This window comes from Vicugna pacos, chromosome 8, assembly GCF_048564905.1.
Source record: "Vicugna pacos chromosome 8, VicPac4, whole genome shotgun sequence".
NCBI lineage: Eukaryota > Metazoa > Chordata > Mammalia > Artiodactyla > Camelidae > Vicugna > Vicugna pacos.
The window spans coordinates 9,064,332-9,071,380 of record NC_132994.1 but is presented as its reverse complement, the minus strand read 5'-3'; positions in this window follow the sequence as shown (position 1 = coordinate 9,071,380).

Here is a 7,049-nt window from a genome sequence, read left to right as displayed (position 1 = left end):
GGATAGACAGTGTCAGGGAGGGCTTCAAATTTTGATAGAGTGCTCAAGGACAAGTATGCTGAAAAAGGGGATGTTTTAAGTCAAAACATAAAGGAAGTGGGAAAGAGCTGTGCAGAGCTCTGGGAGAAGAGAGTTCCGGAGGAAAAAAATGCAAGCTCAAAGGTTCTATCTGAGGTAATAGAAGGCATGTTCCAGAAATATGGAGTTCACGTGGCTGGGGAGGAGTGATCCAGTGGGGAGACGTGGGTGAGGTGCCTCAGGAAAGGAAAGCCAGGTCACGTGGGTCCTGGCAAGTTCATGGGAAGACCTTAACTCTGAGTAAGCTGGAAAGTCACTTGAAACACAGTTTCAAAGACATTCTTCCAGAGTCACAAAATCTCACCTAATTACAGCAAAAAGAGTTACCATTGAAATCTCTATTGAGCAAAATATCTTCTTTGTTTTGGACTTTTTATAATGAACAGTATTTAATGCAAGCAAATTACAGTGAATTTATGTACTTAAGATAATCTGATTCATTATCTCATCTGTAATCTTGCACTGCAACCTTCCTTTACAAACCTCTGTCTGACACTTCATATCATAGAACCTTACAATGTCATTCATTAACTGTAGCATTGTATTGATGAATTTAATATTTCAGTTTTTATTCTGTTGATCAATAAGGCACTAGACCTGGAATCTGAAACCTGGTTTCAAATGTGATTTCTGGCTATGTGAGCTTAGAAAGGCACTTATGTTATAGTAGAACCGTCGCATCTGAACTAGAGAATCTTGTCCCCATCACTTGAAAACAGTGTAACATTGAAGACTGACTGACTTAAATTTTCTGAACCTTAAGTGTCCTCTCTATAAATTGGTGGTGGTGGCTGGTGTGAGAATTAAATTTAGTAGCATATAATAGATGGCCAGGAGAATGGGCACAACCTAGGAGGTTTTCAAAGAATAAGGTTCTGGACAGTTTTCTAGGACTGCCATAACAAATTAACACAAACCAGCTACCTTAAAACAGCCAGAAATTTATTGTCCCACACGAGTTCTGAAGTCACACAAAAGACTAGAAGTCCAAAGGTGTTTGCAAGACTACGTTCCTTCTGAAGACTAAAGAGAAATCCTTCCTTGTCTCTTTCCAGTTTCTGGTGGTTTCACGTGATCCTTGGCATTCTTTGGCTATGGCTGGATCTCTCTAATCTCTGCCTCCATCTTCACGTAACTGTCTTCCCTTTGTATGTGTCCGAATGTCTCTAAATCTTTCTCTCCTTACGAAGATACCAGCCATTGGATTTCGGCTCCTCCTTAATTGAGTGTGGCCTCATCTAAAATCGATTACGTCTGCAACGACCCTATTTCCAAATAACGTTCCATTTACAGTTACCTGGGATTAGGACTTTGATACAGCTTTTCTTGAGGAAACAATTCAACTGATAATAGGGGTCTTTTTATAACTTGAATAACTCACTTAATGTTGTCTCCTTTCTCCAAAATGAAGCTACTAACATCTACTTCGCAGCAGTTGTGAAACTTAAATGAGATATTTCACATGCCTGCCTTGGGCCTGACATACCCAGCACAAAAAGTCAACCTGAATTTCCCTTTTTCTGCTTAATCATAGCCAGATATTCCATTTTTAATTTTTATACATTATTTTTTAAATACAAGATCTAACTATTCCATAACTTTAAAACATTGTAGAATTTTCCCCAATTTAGAAGCTCAAGTAAACGTGGAGCATCTGGGTAAACACAGTCCCCACCACTCACATTCACAGATGGGACTTGGTTGCTCGGATGACTAATGTGTACACGAAACCCTACCCTTTAGCTCACAGGGTCTGTTTGTGATTTCCTTTAGGGAGGGAGGAAGGGAACGGGGGGAAACTTACTGTGCTTTGGCTGAGCGACCTACATAAGTAGCTTCCTTGGAAAGATGTGGTTAGTTTTCTTTACACACAGAAAGGAAGTAAGTGTCTTTTCCAGGCTGGACCAAGAGATATTTTCCCAAATTTGAAGAAGAAGAAGAAGACAGGAGTGTTAACCATGGTTTTGAAGTAGAACCTCCTAAATTTCTAAAGAAAATTGAGCCTTGCCCTTGGGGAGGGAATGACAATAGAAAAGGTACATTTGAGGGAATCTAGGCTAGAAAGGCTTTGCCTTGTTTTCAGTTGCATCCCAGGAGATTGCTGTCCTTGCCAAGGAGCTTTGCATCCAGACAGGTGCACAGTCGTGGGGCACCAAGATAGAGCATTTAGGCTGTTAATCCTAATGGACGTCTCCCAGGATGCCAGGGAGCTGCAGAAGAAGGCAGCCAAAAGACAGCAAGTGGCTTTAACATTCAGGTAGAGAGGAGGAGCTCTGTGGATGTGGAGATCAGGCATCATGGTGAACCCAGGGACTCCAGCAACATCACTGACAAGCACACATTGACAATGTACAGAACAGGAAGCACTGTGTCTCAGCGGAGGCTGGTGTGAAGACATGATCAAGGATCAAGTGCCTCTGGCCACCATGAGCTACCGCTTCCTCCCCACAACATCAGGAGTGGGAAGGAGAAAACTCTAAATGGACCGATTCCAGCTCCTCAACTCACTGAGTTTCAGTCCTGAACTGACAAAATTTTGAACCTGAATAGGTCAAGTAATCTCTGCTGAGTTTCCTAAGTAATAATTAGGTGATTTTTTTCTAGTATCAGTAAAATGGGGATGTCAAGGTCAAAACTGCATTCAGTTGAGGAAAAATAATGAAAGTCATATTCTTTATTTGAAATTCTGCAATTTTTTTAATGAAATATAGTCAGCTTACAATGCTGTGTCAATTTCCAGTATACAGCACAATGCTTCAGTCAGACATGAAAATACACATATTCATTTTCATATTTTTTCATCATAAGTTACTACAAGATATTGAGTAAAATTCCCTATGCTATACAGTATGAATTTGTTATTTATCTATTGTACATATATTAATCAGTATCTGCAAATCTCCAACTCCCAATTTATGAAAGTCATATTCTTGAACATTGAGTTTTGTTTGTAAAATTGTAATCAGCTACACAAATAAAATTGACTCCTTCCATTCATCTGGGAGCACTTGAATATTTTTCTCCTCTTGCTCTCTGCACATTCGATTTCTTCTTCTTTTTAAAGAAACCAATTTTCTCTGCTGCTTTTTGCTGGTAGGTCAAACGTGGCTGCATCAAAAGTGGTTCTCTCAGTCCCTAGCTAGACCTGCTTCATCTCAATGATAGTAACAGCAGAGACTAGTGTTTTAAATTGCAATTATATTGGAGTCTCCCAGAGAATCTGATTGTCCCATTGGAAATATGCCCACTGTTGATTGAGTAAATCACTTAAGATTAGGATGTTGGAATTGGGATTGTGTAATACTAGCTTGGTTTTATACCCAGAGAAGAAATAGAGGAAGAGGAGAGGAGAGGGAGATAAGCTGGACATATGTCAACAGTGCATCTTTACAAGAGCTGCATGTTTGAATCAATGGAATGAAGTGACTACACTCTCTATAGATAGTTTACTTAGTACTATTTCCTACAGTCACTTTGAAGGTTAGGGACGTATCCTCAGGTAGTAGGAAATCATTGGGAAATATATAAAATTCTGATGCCTCCAACGCCACAAAAGGTCCTGAATTCATCACAACAAAGCAATTATTAAGAGCCATCATTTTCTTGAAGTATTTTTTATTATTTATCAAGTTATTCATATCCACAAACTTTTCTTGATCAACTTCTATGAGCTAGGCATAGAAGGTGCCAGAAGTTGGCATAAAAGACAAGGCCCACACCTCTGATTCTGGCAGGGGAAATTTCAAAAAGAAGACAGTTGTAACATAAGGTGACAATCACCAGGAGAGAAGTAAACAAAGGGCACTTTGAGAGCAAAAAGAAGTGCACCCAATTCAACAACAAAAAATAAGACACAGGGCATAGTTTCAATTTTAGAAAAAGTTAAATAAATATACAAAATAGTGTTAGTGTTCCCTGAGTTTTCACTGCAGTTCTGAGCAAAATGAAGTATTCAATGTAAATTTTAGGAATATTTTTAGTAAATTTGACTCCTATAAAAAGTATGTACAGACAAACTTTTAAAATGTGGGTTTAAGAAGTAAGCATTTAAGAAGGGAGTAATAGTGATGATCATCCTGCTACTTCCAAAGCAGTCACTTGAGGTTTTCTTAAACAGGAAGCCCATAAAGATAGTCTCTGTTCTGGTAAAAGACTAAATATTTTAACACTACATCTAAACACTGTAACTTTTAATGTTCTCTATGTGTAGCCAGTCACACACTCTAGGAAGAGCATAGCAATAAACAAGAAACAAGTAATTCAGGTATTTCCACAAAATGGAAACTATGATTTAAAAATAAAGGTAGGCTTTGGCAATATATTCATTGAAGCAAGGACAACTCAGATTTATAATGCCTGTAGTATATATCAATTGGAACAAAACACACAGCCATTTAGAACTGAAATCTTTTGCCACTGTTGAGTAATAGACAAATGGTTAGATGTTCATGCCTTCAAAAGGAAGAAAACACAGTGAAGTGTGGAAGATACAGTAATAGGAATTCTTAAATGTTGCATGCTTTAATATGTGTTCTTCAAGTAGTGATAGTCAAAGGAAGTAATGTAGAAATGATCACACCGGTGAATCTTGTTCTAATCTAAGACAGTTTATCGGCAGAGACAACACTATGTGGTCACAAACATACCACTTCGCTTTCCTCTTTCTGGACACACAGGAAGACTACGTTTCTGAGTTTCATTGACTCAGTTGTGGCCAATAGGATGTGGGCAGAAGTGATGTATATTCCTAGCCATAAACTTTCCTCACATGCTCTTGCTTCTCCTGTTGTGAACTTAGGGACCACAAATTTAAGATAATAGTGTCTCAACATGGATAGTAATGGGGTTCCTGAGTTACCACTTGGAGAAGAATCACCACAGAGAGCAACTCTACCTACCTATACTGTGATAGTGAGTGAAAAATAAATCATTGTACTGCTAAGACAATATGACATAGGGGCTTATTTGTTACCAGAGCATAGCTTAGCTTATCTTGACCAATACATGATCTTTTGTAAGAATCCCAAATTAACTTATGGAAGTGGAATTTCTTACCCAGATATAAACTTTCAATAATAAGTAATTTTAAACTCATTCTCATTTTCCATTGACAATGATATGACTAAAAAGCTTCAAATAATAAGTAAAATAAAAACAATGAGCAATTTTCTCAGTAGCTTGTACAGTTCATCAAGCAAAATAAGCATGCAGTAAAATTATGTCAAGAAATAAAAATATTTTATGAAAAGCTCATAAGAATATTTTTGCTTCTAAAAATAGAGAATTTAAAAACTCATAAATAATACATAAAATTGCAAAAAGAAAAAAATAGACATTTCATAAAAATATAAATGTGCATCTCTGAATCATTTGGAACAAAATGCCCAAATTCACTTTAAATAGTAAGAAAATTCCATGAGATATTATTTATCACCATAAGCACAAATCAAAAATGCAAAGTTTTACAAAATACCTTGTGGAAAAAGCTATAGGGAGTGTTCTAATTTCATTGACTTACATGCACCACTTGCTGAAAAGACTGTCTTTTCTCCATTGTATATTCTTGCCTCCTTTGTTGAAGATTAATTGACCATAGGTCTGTGGGTTTATTTCTGGGCTCTCTATTCTGTTCCATTGATCCATATGTCTTTAAGACATGCTGTTTTGATTAGTATTAGCTCTGTAGTATTATGTGAAGTCTGGGAGGGTTATTCCTCCAGCTTCATTCTTTTTGTTCAGTATTGCTTTGGCAATTCTGGGTCTTTTGTGATTCCATATAAATTTTAGGACTTTTTGTTCTAGTTCTGTGAAAAATGTCCTGCATAATTCGATAGGGATCACATTAAATCTGTAGATTGCTTTGGGTAGTATGGCCATTTTAACAATATTAATTCTTTCAATTCAAGAGCATTCTTTAAAAAAAAAACCTTATTTTTATTTTCATTTTTTTTCCCTTGATGGAGGCACTGAGGATTGAATCCAGGACCTTGTACATGTCAAGCACACACTCTACCTCTGAGCTATAGTTCCCACCTCCTTCTTTTTTTTTTTAATTTTATTGTTATTGGAACACTCTCTCACATCATATACACAAATAAACTCAAAATGGCTTAAATACTTAAACGTTAAACAAGAGACTATAAACCTCCTAGAAGAAAACATAGGCAAAACAGGCTAAGCATTTTCTGACATAAATCTTGGCAGTCTACCTAAGCAATAGAAATAAAAGCAAAAATAAACAAATGGAACCTAATTAAAAACTTGGAAGCTTCTGTACAGCAAAGAAAACCATAAGCAAAACAAAAAGACAACCTATGGACTGGGAGAAAATATTTGCAAAAGCTGAGAATGACAAGGGCTTAATTTCCAGAATATATAAACAGCTCATACAACTTAACAAGAAAAAAAAAAAGCCAAGCAATCTGTAGTATCAAAAAGTAGACACAACAAGGTGACTAGTTAAGAATTAACTGGGGACCACAATAAGGGACTAATTGGAGAAATGTTGATATATCTATCCAAAGGAAAAAAGGTGGGGCAGGAAAGGGGTGTGCAGTTTGCTGTCGTTTAGTTAAAAAAAGGAAAAAGACAGATATTTGCTCATATTAAAAATAAAAATAGACAATAGAAATCTAAAATGTCTTATCTTTGTACTGACTTTGTGAAAAATCCGAAGTATGATATCTTTATTACTTTTATTGTCATTTAAGAGGGGAGTAGTTGATTATATGCTCTGGATGTTTGAGGAGCTCTCAGTTCTATGTTTAGGGAAATCCTTGAGCAACTGAAAAAGTACCATCAATCAATTCTTTAAGTTTTGATTTATGGATTTTGGGTCAATTTATAAGAATGAACACTGTGTTTAAATTTATTTATAGCCTAGTAAATTTTACATAGGCATATGATTGATCTAAACGTCAAGCATAGAAAAATGTGATATGGAAAAATACACTCTCATAATAAATCACTCG